This window comes from Petaurus breviceps, unplaced genomic scaffold (genome assembly GCF_028583685.1).
Source record: "Petaurus breviceps papuanus isolate PSGF00001 unplaced genomic scaffold, PetGlider_PUasm1.0 419, whole genome shotgun sequence".
Taxonomy (NCBI): domain Eukaryota; kingdom Metazoa; phylum Chordata; class Mammalia; order Diprotodontia; family Petauridae; genus Petaurus; species Petaurus breviceps.
In genome coordinates this window covers 12,746,745-12,760,903 of record NW_027186324.1, presented here as the reverse complement: position 1 = coordinate 12,760,903, position 14,159 = coordinate 12,746,745, and positions in this window count along the sequence as shown.

The window sequence follows — 14,159 nt, the reverse complement described above, 5'->3', positions numbered from 1 at the left end:
GTGTGTGTGTGTGTGTGTGTGTGTGTGTGTGTGTGTGTGTGTGTGTGGGTGGGTGTTAAGTATCTGAGGCTGGAACTAATCCCAGGTCCTCCCGACTCTGGGGCCAGTGCTCTTACTCACTGCAACACCTAGCCGCCCCTGTTTTATTGTATCTTGATGTCTCATGGAATCATTAGCTTCCACTTGCCTAATTCTAATGTTAAAGGAACATTTTCTTCAGTGAGTTTTACATTTGGAAACTTTTTTAGCAATTATTTTTCTTTAGTTAACTTTTGTGCATCTTTTCCCATGCTCTTGATTCTTTTGCATTACTCTCATTTCTTTTCTGAATTTTCTTCTACATTTCTAATTTTCTCTTTAAAATCCTTTTTAAGCTCTTCCAGGAGTTCTTTTTGGGTCTGAAACCAAATTACATTTTTTTTTTGAGGTTTCACATGTAGCCATTTTGACATTGTTGTCTTCTTCTAAATTTGTGCCATGATCTTCCCTGATAACATAGTAACTTTGTGCAGTAAAGTTTCATTTTTGTTCTTGTTTTTTCGTTCATTTTTTCTGCTTATTTTGTGCCTCGGTATTTTTATGTGAGAGTTGGGCTCTGTACTTGTACTGTCCCAAGTTTCTTATGCTGGGGCTCAATGTTTTGTGGCTAGCTTTCACTGAACCTCAGGGCCTAGTTGCTGCCTTAGACTGGTTGGGGGGTGGGGAGGGTGCCTTTCCAGCTGGCTTATGTTTGGGATTCCCTATTTTCCCTCTGTAGGTGTGGAATTTCTTTGCTGGCCTGCCCTGGAGGTGGTCCTTGCTGTTGGGTTGCTAGAAAAACAAGGCTTTTAGGCTGGCTGGGGTAGGCTCTTATTGCTGACTGGCCCCAGGATCAGAGCATTACTACTGGTCAGCTATGATGGGGAGGAGGCCTTAATGGTGGGCTGTGCTGGGGGTAGAGACCATGAATGGAGCCTTACACTGCTACACCACCTGCTGCCTTGCCTTAGGGTCAGTCAGCTTGCAGGAGGGTGGAGCAGGGATTCCCATGCTGTAGGCCCCCTGCTCTGAGACTGGCTGGATCTCATTCCCCTCCCACCTCAGCCAGATAGACCTTTCCTGCTGAGCTGGTAACCTGTTTCCCTGTTCATAAATCAATTTTGAGGGAGTTTTCAAGTTGTTTAGAGAGTAATTTGGAAGGGCTCCAGGAAGTTCATGTTTCACTCTGCCATCTTGGCATTGGAAGTCTTCCATATTTTTTTTTAAAGATTTCTTTGCCAGGCTTATGACCTAACAGGTAGAAAATGTCCATGCTCAGGAAGAAAATAGCACAGTAAAGAGATCTTGCCAAGAAGATCTTGCCGTTACCTTTAGAAGGCCATCTTTTCGACTTTCTCAGCAAAATGCACCCACTTGTAGCATTTGGAGATGGCTCTTCTTTTGGCCAACTCTTTTTCTTTTGAATGGTGGAGTACTGGCTAAACAATATTTCGAACAGTTCAATACTCAGAGCAAGTCAAATTACAGTCCCAAGAGGTTCCATTACTGCTTAGAGCAGAATGTAAGGGTTTCTTAAGTTAACAGTAATATCAATAAATTCACCACAAAAAAATTAGTGAAAATACGTATCCCTAGTACTTACTAAGCACATACAAAGTCTTTCTAAAAACTTTCAGCAATTTCTGTTTCTAGTTTGACATATTTCTAAAGCAAGGAAAAAGTGATTAAAATTAAGGCAAAATAAATTTCTGAGATTTTACATACAAAATGAAGGCATGATAGTTTCCTAAAAACCAGGAAGGATCTGGTTACAGTTAGCATAGGCAGTTTAATGCACTTCATGCCAAATAGTAAGGGAAAAAGGAAAATCTGTTAAATTGGAGCCTGTTCATCCATAGTTATATCAATCAAGATGATTTATCTAGTTAGTTTTCCATAGATAAGAAAAGAATAGGTTATTACAATTTCACATATGTCAATCGCTATGACAAAGAAGCCCCTCCCTCATATTTGACTATGAGTGGGGGGAAGGTGAGCTTTAGGTGCAGGCCTTGGCACCTCTGGCAGCCAATGGTGCAGTTATTCCAGGCTCAGACTTATAAGGTAGCACTGATAAAGTCCTCACTATTCACATGCTCCTGAAGCTTCTCCTGTGTCCCAGAGCTAATAATGCTTTATGCGTTGGCTCAGGCAGAAAATTCTCAGAGAATTTCTTACAGATAAGATAGCAAGCTTTCCTAAGACTTTCCTAAATTTGGGGTTTTTCTTGTAGCTCTGCCTGGAGATTCTCATATGAATATGAAATATGTAATATATATGAAATGTATGTTTTCCCTGTAGGTGAAATACTACGAGTTCTATTTCCCCACTGTCGCAGAATCAAAATTGAAGTGTGTTTTTACATTTTGCTGCTTTTAGGAGAACCCCTATGTACTACTCATTGCCTTAAAATCGAGTTTTAGACTTAAATAATATAGTAAAAAAATAATTGCTAGCATATTTGTACCATGCATTAAGTTTTACAAAACACTTTACTTCTAGACAGCTATCAGCATATCTTTTGTTTTATTCTTTCTGATTAATCTAGACTGAGTCTAGATTAAGTAGACGGAGTAGCACAGAACTACATTTCTCTTTTCGAAATTTTTTCAGCCTTTCACTTTTTTCTGATACTGTTAATTTCTTAATCTGATATCTCTCTGCTCTGAAATCATTTTCTAAATTTTATCCAAAACTAATTCCTTTTTACTCCAATGAATATCTTTTGTAAATTAGCTCAACGTTGCTTATACAACTCAGATTCACTATAGAATTTTACTTTTTTCTGATCAGAGCTGAAATGTCAAGGCTTATAGAAAGTTTCTCATTTCTCCAATTCAAACATTTGGTATCATACTTAAGAATTCAGAAATGTATGTTAAACTTTACTTCATTTTAGGCGACTTTGCTTCTCATTTATTCCAGCATTTAAATCTGCCAGATAGTTCAGAGAAACCTATTTACACTTAAACGGAACTCTTAAGATAATTTTTTTTCTTTTCTCCAAATTATTATTTTCCCTCAGCTTTTGGAGTCACTGGAGAAAAAACTTTTAAGCCAACATCTGTTCTGGATTCAGAGCATTCTGAAGTAAGCAAAATTTCCTTTATCCCCTAACAATGCAATCTTTTACTCTCCCTTGGAAGGCAGAGAAAGAGGGACAGATCTAAGTACAATTATTTATATGCAAATTCTGGTCTCCACTTTTAACATCCTAAGGAACTGTGTCCCCTAAACCCACAAAAACATGTCATCATATGTAATAAAAACATTCAACCGTACTCATGTCATACTCTGGAAATCCATGTTAAATAGATTGTTTCAATCATGTTTAGTGTCTTTTTACTTTGCACAATATCTTACATTTCTTCAAATGGGGAAGGGATTTCCTCCTTTCCTATTTGTTGCTCTATTTCTCATGCAACATGGCCAGAACTGGGGATATAAACCACTACATCTTTTTAAAGCTTCAAAGTTTTTGGCAGAAAAACTCCCTCTTTATCCCCTTTTTCTATTAATTGATTAGATCACAGGGAATAAAGTTCAGTTATTAAAACCAGGACACAGAACACAAATGTAAAGCATATACTCTGCATCAACCAAAGAACTATACAACCTTGTTCTTCCTTCCTCTTCCTCGTTTCAGGGTAGGTGATCTCTTACTATGGTTCTAAAGTCGCTTCTCAGGGAAGGGTGCTACAACTACTAAGACAGACAAGAACAAAGATGGTCTCTTCAACTCCAAAGCCTGCAAAGAAGTGATCATTGCTTTAAAGGAAAATCCTGCAGGGAATCTTCCTGTCAGAATGAAAATAATTTTTGCCAATGGAATCCCAGGAATTTTGCTAACTCTATTCAGCTCCGATTTCTGAGGTTTCTGACAAAGGATGCTAAATAATACACCATAGCATCTAGTCAGTTCTCATGTTAGGCCTTGAGGACTCTCTTGGCTTCCAGTCTATTTCTGGGCAACTAGGTGGTGCAATGGATAGAGTGATGGGCCTGGAGTCGGGAAGACATCTTCCTGAGTGCAAATCTGGCTTCAGACACTTACTAGCTGTGTGACCCTGAGCAAGTCACTTAACTCTGCCTCAGTTTCTTTGTCTGTAAAATGAGCTGGAGAACAATATCTTTGCCAAGAAAATGGGTTCACAAATTTGTCTCATTAGTTTTTACCCCTCATTGTCATGGCTAAAGATCACTTTATATAAGTACACACATACATGTATGTATATGTATATAATATATACACACACACACACACATATGATAATCTATTGCCTCTCTCACTCACGCTAGCTGTTCTGCCACAGCTCTGCCTCTCTCTCTTCCTCCCCACCATGGGCTTCGTGGGACTCTAGCTGTGGATGGGGCCAAAGCTCAAAGCAGGTCACATGGGTCTATTAAGGGTCAGGGAAGATCTTAACATTACATATGCATAGGCAATTTCCATAAAAATTAGATAGGGATGAGTTGATAGTTGCTGGAAACCTCAGTCAACATTTTGCTACCGATAACATCTTCAGAGATAGCTCTGGTTTCTTGAAACCTGTGCTAGCAGATTCTGTCACACCAGATAGGCACACAGTAGAGTCTTGGTGACTCTCCTGAGTGAGGACTACTCTAGCCAAATACAGAAGGACTCATCTCCAAGAGGCTGGACACACACCATGCCGTGACCATGGCAACCCTATTATTCATCATGCAAAATTTAAGCAATTACACAGGCTGCATTGTACCATTTTCCATTAGGACAGGGAATTTTCTTCCTTTCTATATCCAAGATCCACAAACAGGGTGGAGAGAGGAATTCCCTACAGATGCTAGACGTGAGCAATCAATTTCTAAGAAATTTTCCCTATGAGAATTGAAGATACATACACTTCTACTTCTTAGCATTTAGTATAATGTATTTAAGCCCAACAAATATTTATTACAAGAAATATAAAAATAAAATTTAAATACCAAAATTTGTCAATAAACTGGAAAAATTAGGTTTAGGCATTTGTGATAGAACCAGAAGAGAAAAGTTACGTCATCATTATGTTTTGGGAAATAAATTAAGATCGTGGATTGCAAATGTCCATTGTAAAATTCTGTCTCAATAATGGTGAATTATAATGATATCTTCTACCACCTTTAATTGCTACAAGGAGGATTGCTCATGAGATTAAATAATTTCACATAATAGATTGACAACTAAGTTCCAAATTCTAGGTACATATTTACTCTGGATTGAAATGCTAGGAACATTAGGTACTGGAACAATATACCTAATAATATTCTAACCATGACTTTGCCTTTGACTCTTAGAGTCTACACAAATCTCAGTATAGCCTAATTATATAGAAATTTCAGTAATATTGTTCAGCTGTAGCATGCTTTGTCCAAGTCACCCTGAGTCTCTGCTGACTGCATCTCTGTTCATACCAGTCTTAGATATTATCTTAGATTAATACAGCTATTGTAGTAAGTCCTCTTTTTATAGTTTTATTGAGAAAAATTTTTTTTCCATAAATATATTTACTTTTAAGTATATTTACCTATCTTGGCCTAAGGTTCCTTATCTATAAAATTAGAGGTTAGTGCTATACAATGTATGAGCCTTTTCAATTCTAATACTGTAATATAGCCCTAAGTTTGGTGGGTCTTGTTATTTGTTTTTGAAGATATTATCCCCTTAAGGTGAAAGAGTAGGATCCCAGTGTAGAAGATTCTATATTTTTCATTATTGCCTCTAGAGGACAAAAAAGTCAAACTAATGGACACTTAAGAAGAAGTAAAATACCTAAGGTAGACAACCTACGGCAGAGGTGCCATGGCTTGTAGGATCCAAAGTATTCCACATTTTGTGGAAGTCATCTATTCCTTACCACTTACACTTTTTTCTCTTGTTCACTGCTGCTTCCTTTTTCTTTTTCTCTCCCTCCCAACTTTCCTTTCCTTTCCTTTCCTTCCTTCCTTCCTTCTTCCTTCCTTCCTTCCTTCCTTCCTTCCTTCCTTCCTTCCTTCCTTCCTTCTTTCTTTCTTTCTTTCTTTCTTTCTTTCTTTCTTTCTTTCTTTCTTTCTTTCTTTCTTTCTTTCTTTCTTTCTTTCTTTCTTTCTTTCTTTCTTTCTTTCTTTCTCTCTTTCTCTCTTTCTCTCTTTCTTTCTCTCTTTCTTTTCCTTTCTTTCTTTCCTGGATGTTCCATTCTTCTTTTCCGCCTTCACTCTAGAAGTATTCCATGAACACTGCTTAACTCTCTACTAAAAGTACTTGAGTTTCTGACTTCCAAATTTTGAAGGAAAATAATTCAATTTTTTTTTCAGTCACAGTATTCTCCATGGAGGTGGCTGGAGCAAACTTTTAAAAAGCCTTAGGCTTTTCCCTGTTTTTAAATTTTCTACCTTCCATTTTACAGATGAGGGAAATGAGGTCCAGGGGAGTGGAAGGGTGAAGGAGTGACTTGCCCAAGGTCTCACAGGTAGAAAGTAGCAGAACTGCAAGTTGAATTCATCTCTGCTTCCTACAAATTCAGTGTTTCCTTCAGTATGCCATGCTTCCATTCCAATTGACTCTTTACAGGCTTTCCACCTTCTATTCCCTAATATTTATAACAGCTTTTAAACCCTTTGAACCGTTCTGTTCTTTCTCAGTATCTGCCCACATGTACTGAGGTACGGATGGGGGCAATCCTGTATCATCACCTACTTTTCAGGTATCTCAAATTGATTGTCCAGTAGGCATTTCAAATTGAACATATCCGAAAGAGAATCAATTCTCTTTTTTCCTAAACCCTTGCTTCTTTTCTCACTTATCTATTGCTGTCGAGGGCATCAGTATCTTCCCATGCATAAGGCTTGCAACCTCCATGTCCTCCTCACATCCTCATTCATACTTAACCACACAAGAAATAATTTTGTCAAATTTTATCTTTTCTATTTTCATATCATTTCTTGTAGGTGTCTCCATCTCTTTCCTGGCAGAGAAATCACTCTAGTATGTACCTTTGTCACTTCTCCCCTGGACTATTGCAATAGCCTTTAAAAAAAACAATCTGGATTTCTATTTTTCAACCTTTCCTTATAAGTGGCCTCTTATTATTAAATTTATTGGATGTAATATAGTCAGATTCATGTCATTTGATATAAAATTTCAGTAATTATATTCCACAAAGCACAGCTTATACGATCCCTTTAAAATGACTAATATAATGTGATTTCCTATATAATTGGAATCTTGGGATTCAACCAAACCCTGATCTTAGAAATTTCTAATCACAGTTTTATATAATAGAATGTACATTAAACTGTTTCCATAGAAGTATGACAAATAATAGTTGCTAAAATTACATATTTCTTTCAATATGGGAATATAATTTATTCCAGGAAATGTGAGCACCTTGAGTTTGGTCTGACCCTAAATATTAGGTCTTCTAACAACAAATCTATTCCCCTTTCCATTATATCATGCTTTCTGCTCTGCCTATACACATGGGACCACTCAGTAAATATATTTTAAAAGAATGTATGAAATTTTGTGTTTATTGACATGAAGAATCACCAGTGGGAAATGTAATGGTCCTCAATGATCCAGAAGTCTGAAGCTCTTCTTTTTGATGTAGTTTCCTGCCATAAAAATCTCAGGTCACCAGCACTTGGGATTGCTCAGACTTGACAAAATTCCCACAATATATGAGTCAAAACACACCCTCCCCCCCCCTCCCCCCCACGATTGGATGTGTCTTCATAGACAGAGTGAGTTTCAGCTACCAGGGCCAAAGCTGTATCTTTGCTGAGTATCTCTCCCAGGTATTGTTTAGAAAAAAAAAATGGCTATTGAGAACTTACCTTCTGATATTAGGCAAATAAAGCGGCAGATACAAGAAGGCCTACCCAAATGCAGAGAAAAAAAATTTGATTGAAGGGTTAATTTTAAAAATTTAATTGTCACTCTCTCAGTTGTTTTTGAGCTCAGTTTTTCGTCTTAAATTTTCCAGTTCTACATTTCCCTACCTTTCCTTTATTGCTTCCCCAATACATTCACAGGCAGATATTTTGAAATAGATGGCCTTTCAGCAGGTAGGCAGCACTCTAACTGAGTCATGCATAGCACTAGCCAGCTTTTACCAACTCTGGGGAGAAAAAGGGGAGGTACAATGCTTACTTGGAGAAAGGCCATAGAATTTCACTGAAAGCATTCTCGGCAATTATTTAAAGGAGGTGAAGTCTTTCTCTCTGTTCTCCCACCTCCCCTTTTGTCACTCTTTTGCATTCTCCTCATCCTCATCTCTGTACCTGAGTAGGCAGCCAGTATCTTTATGAATGACCTATTACCCCCCACCCCCTCACTGCTTCAATCAAAAACCCTGCACTTAGCTAATTTTTCTGTTTGAATGTTCTATTCTCACCACAAATTCAACATATATAAAATCAAGCTCATCATTCCTCCCTCTCTATCCTCAAATCTACTCTTTTCTCAGACTTCATTATTTGTTATTGGTCACGCTGATCTTTAGCAATAGACAGACTTTAGCTCAAATCTCTAGCTTCGCAGTCCATTGCTGTTTGTGCTGTATGTAATAAGAGTCTGAGACTGGCCTAGCATTCTGGGATTGACTGGTGTTCTGGGATTGGTTCTTCAGAGGAACATCGCGAAACTAGGTAATTATCACCAATCACATAACTGTTCCTCTAAGACTCTCCAGTTCATTACTATGCATTGGTAAACAGAGTTTTCTCATCTGGGAGTGGTCTATACCAAGCATGTTGGGGATTTGTTTGGAATGTCCCCGGCTCCCATCCCAAGAACAGGCTTTTGTATTTTGTATCTATTGATTTCCTCCTGAAAAATTATTTCTCATGATCTGGTTCCACCCTAATTTTGCAACATTTACTCTTCACCAGTGCTCTATGGCAGGCAATCCAGTCTCTCTCTAATAAACAATTCTCCGTGTTCATCTTGTTTCCCTTTCCTTTTTTTTTCATTTTTCAAATACTTTATTAACTTCTGACTTACATCATTCATTTCTGCCAGATTTGGAGTTACACATTTACTCCCTGTTTTTCCCCTCCCCACCGCCTCAAAATAGTCCCACAGGATATCCCCTCCTCCAATCTGCTCTCTCCCATTTCTTCTCTCATATTCCATTTGACTTTTCCAGTAGGGCATGGTGGATAGCCATGCCCCAGTACCTGTATATCTCATTTCCCAATTACATGTAAAATACTATTCATAATAATATATATATGAATATATATTTAAACATTTGATTTTAAAACTTTGAATTCCAGATTCATTCCCTTCCTCCATTGTCATCCAACCTTACTTGAAATTTAAGCAGTTCAATATAGGTTGTACATATGTAGCTTATGCAAAACATTAACATAGTTGATATATTGTAAAAGACTGACTATATTTCCCTCCCTCCTATCCCACCTCCCACTTGTTCTATTCTCTACTTTGATCCCATCCCTTTTCAAAAGTGGGAGCTCCCAACTTGCCTCCCCCCCCCAGGCTGCCCTCCCTTCCATCGTCTCCCCTCTTATCCCGTTCCCCCCTACTCTCCTGTAGGTTGAGATATCCTATTAATGTGTATTTCATTCCCTCTCCAAGCCAAATTTAATGAGAATAAGGTCTACCCATTCCATTTTGCCTTCCTATTCTTCCCCTCCATTGTAACCATTTTCCCTTTTCCCTTCTATATGAGATACTTTACCCTATTCTGTCTCTCCCCATCTCCTCTCAGTATATTCCTCTCTCACCTCTTAATTTCATCTTTTAAGTATCATCCCTTCCTATTAAATTGGTCCTGTGCCCTCTATCTATGCATACCTGTAAATATATATACACACATTCACATATGTGTTCATACGCCCATATACCCTCTGATATAGACACACACACACACACACACACATATATATATATATATATATATATTCCCTTCAACTATTTTCATACTGAGAAAAGTTTCATCAATTACAATTATAATTTTTCCATGTGGGAATGTTAATAGTTCCACTTTGGTAAGTTCCTAATGGTTTCTTTTCCCTGTTTACCTTCTCATGCTTCTCTTGCTTCTTGTATCTGAATGTCACATTTTCTATTCAACTCTGGTTTTTTCATCAAGGATGCTTAAAAGTCCTCTATTCCACCAAATGACCATATTTTCCCCTGAAACATGATACTCAGTTTTGCTGGGTAGGTGATTCTTGGTTTTAATCCCAGCTCCTTTGACCTCCAGAATATCATATTCCAAGCCATTTGATCCCTCAGTGTAGAAGCTGCCAGATCCTGGGTTATCCTGATTGTGTCTCCACAATATTTGAACTGTTTCTTCCTGGCTGCTTGTAATATTCTCTCCTTGATCTGGGGATTTTGGAACCTGGATGCAATATTCCTAGGAGTTTTCTTTTTGGGATCTTTTTCAGGAGGTGTTCGGTATTCTTTCAACCTCTATTTTGCCCTCTGGTTCTAAAAAATCAGGGAAGTTTTCCTTGAGAATTTCTTGGAGGATGATTTCTAGGTTGTTTCTTTGATCATGGCTTTCAGGTAGTCCAATAATTTTAAAATTATCTCTCCTGGATCTATTTTCCAGGTCAGTGGTTTTTCCCATGAGATATTTCACATTGCCTTCTATTCTTTCATTTGTTTGGATCTGTTTAACAGTATCTTGATTTCTTGTAAAATCACTAGTTTCCTTTTGCTCCAGTCTAATTCTGAAGCAATGATTCTCCTCAGTGAGCTCTTGAGATTCTTTTTCCATCTGGCAAATTTGGCTTTTTAAGGCATTCTTCTCCTGGACATTGCCTTTTTGAGCTTCTTTTGCCACTTGAGTTAGTCTGTTTTTTAAGGTATTATTTTCCTCAGTCAGGCTGTTGACTCTCATTTCGTAATTTTCTTGCATTATTCTCATTTCTCTTCTCAATTTTTCCTCCATTTCTCTTATTTGCTTCTTAAGGTCCTCTATGGCCTGTAACCAGCTCGTATTTTCTTTGATGTTTTTGGTGCAGGAGTTTTGACTTCACTGTCTTCCTCCTGTTCCATGCTTTGATACTTTTTGTCCCCAAAATAGGACTCTAATTTTGGATTCTTCTGTCTGCTTTGTTTCCTTTCCCTGGTCATGTGGCCCCTCAGCCACTTGACTCCTGGGCTTTTTTACACAGTAGGACTCTGCCACCAGACGGGGAGCTTCTGTCCCAAATGCTGGGGTTTTCTTAGCTGCGGAAGGTATTAGTTAGGACCCCTTGCTGAAGCTTCCACATGCTCTGGTAAGCTGGACACACACCCCAGGACCTCCACCCTAGACTGCAATCCAGATCCAAGCAGGTTAAAGCAAGAGCGATTACCCCTCAGACTGGTGCTTGATCCCCTTACACTCTTCAGGCCAGGAGCTGAAGCTGCCAAGTGGCGCTGGCTGCCTATGGCTGGCTGCCTGTGCTGATGTCTCAGTGGCTTCTCGCCCCAGGGGTAGAGGCGTGGGGGGTGGTAATAGCCATGCACTCCCACTTACTGGGTCCCAAAGTCCAGACTGCACTGACCTCTCACTTTGTCCTTCCCATCTGTGTGTTGATAAATCTGGAAACGGCCACAGCTGCTACTGATCTGGAGTCCCTCTGGCCAGCGGCTGGTCAGGCCTGTCCTGGGGCTCAAGCTTTGCCATGGGCCTGGGCTCCGCTCCCAGAGCACTGTGCTGGCCGCTTGCTGCCAGCCTGCTGGGCTGTCCTCAGTGGGATGTTAGCTTCTCTGTGTCATTTTGTGGGTTCTGCAGCTTTGTTCAGAGTCCCCTTTTTACTTTGATTGGGGAGGTGGAAGCCGGAGCCTCGGGAAGGTCCTGCTTCTACTCCGCCATCTTGACTCCCCTTGTTTCCCTTTGTTGCCAGTCCTCCATATTTATATTAATCTTGATCCTCAAAGCCTCAAAACCCAATGTAGGCCCAACTCTTTTCTCCATAGAGCTTTTTCACTCATCGAAGCCCCCATCGTCACATCTTTTTTTGTCCATCACATAGAGAAATGATGTTGATGAGTTAATTGCTTCAGTGAGTTTCTCTTCTAGAAGAGAGTGTGAATTCCTTGAGGGCAGAGACCAAGTTACCTTTTTCTGCAGTTCTCACACTACCCACCACGGGGCAGGATCCAGAGCAAACCCCTCAGTTCCTAAGATCATCAGGTCCTAGGTTTAGAGCAAGAAGGGGCCTTAGGAGCCATGTATGCAGTCATTGGATAATAGACACGGAGACTAGAGTTCAAACCTTAACTGACTTCTCCATAGCCTTCCTAGTGAGGATTCCACCTTGGAGTGAACAGAAGAGGGGGGAAACCACAGAGTACCAGAGAGGCAAAGGCAAGAACTTGGCAGTTAGATTGTGCAACGGATAGAGTAACAAAGCCTGGAGCCTGGAACATCTGAATTCAAATCCAACCTTAAACACTCTCTATTTGTATGACTCTGGCTAAGTCACTTAACTTCTGTTTGCCTCAGTTTTCTCATAGCACGTATCTTCCAGGATTGTTGTGAGGCTATAACATGGAGATAAGAACAGGGTATACTCTTCTGAATAAGAAGGGAATAAAAAGTTTTGAATTATGAGTGACAGATGGACACAGGTGATAAAGAAAATGGAAGACATGAAGTGCTTCTCTGTCAACCCACATAAGTGTCTATGTGATTATTGTAAGCTTGGGCCCATTGTGGCATAAATATTGATTTGGTTGTGATCATTATAAGACAGTATGATGTAGTGGGCAGAGTGCTGACCTGGAGTCAGGAAGACCAGTGCTCACCCCCACTATCATGCCTCCTCTCAATAGCTTTATGCTCAACCTCTCCCTGTCTGATGGTTTCTGTCCTGCTGTCTCTGTCCTTGAAAGACCCTCATTTCATCCTAGCTTCCCTATGTGTCTCATTACACTTATGGCTAAATTTCTTGAGAAAACCATTTACAATTGATGCCTCCACTTCTCTTCTCTCTAAGCCTTCTGCAACCTGGCTTCTTTTCTAAACATTCAGCTGGAATAGCTCTCTGAAAAGTTACCATTGATCTCTCAATTGACAGCTCTAATGGCCTTTTCTCAGTCCTGATCCTCCTTGAACTCTGTAGCCTCTGACACTGTCAATATTATCTTTCTGGACACTATCTTCTCTCTACATTTTAATGATATGGGTTCTCCTCTTTGTCTGAGAGTTCCTTCTAAGTCTGCTTTGCTGTTTATTTTTATCCCTTTTGCATTCATTAACCATTCTCAGAGAACTGGCTGTAACCCCTTTTCTTTTTGCTTTATGCTATCTCACCTGGTAACCTTATCACTTCCCAACTCAGACAGGCACAACCCTCATTCAGACCCTCATCGCCTCTCTCCTGGACCATTACAATAGCAATCTGACTTAGCTCCTTATCTTCACTCTTTTCTAATTCACCCTCCACTCAGTTGCAAAGGTTATTTCTTTCCCCCAGATTTTATTTAATTTTTTTTAATTTTTGACATTCACTTCTACAAGATTTCAAGTTCCAAAGTTTCTTCCCATCTATCCCTTATCTCCCACCCCAAGATGGCAGGCATACTGATTACCATTTCCCACAGTCTGCCCTCTCTTCTATCCCCCATCTTCCCCTTATCCCTTTCCCCCTTAATTACTTGTAGGGCAAGATGGATTTCTATACCCCATTGCCTGTATATCTTGTTTCTCGCTTTTATGTAAAAACAATTTTTAAACATTTGTTTTGGGGGAAAAGGTGATTTTTTAAAGAGCATAAGCCTATGTCACATTCCTCCTGCTTCCATTAAGTCAGTACCAGAGAGTCCTCTATGACCTTGAGTTCTTCCATGGTACCCAGGACTGGTTTGGCTTGAAGATTAAGAAAACCAATCTGCCTCTCTCTATTGGCCTGAGAGCAATGGAATTGTGGCCTGGGGGTTAGAATCTTTTAACTCAATTCTAGGGAACTAGAGGTTTTAGTTCTTGAAGGTCTGGGAGCCTTCCATGTCTGTCTTCAGCTATGTCTAGGAGCAGCATGTTCTCTTAGAAGAAGAAAGAGATTGAATTTGTTTGGGACATTTTGTGTGGTGCAGTGGAAAATGCAGCTTCAGAGTCAGGAAGAGAGGCATTCCTATCCCAGTAGTGTCACATGTGGATTGCATGACCCTGGGCAACTCA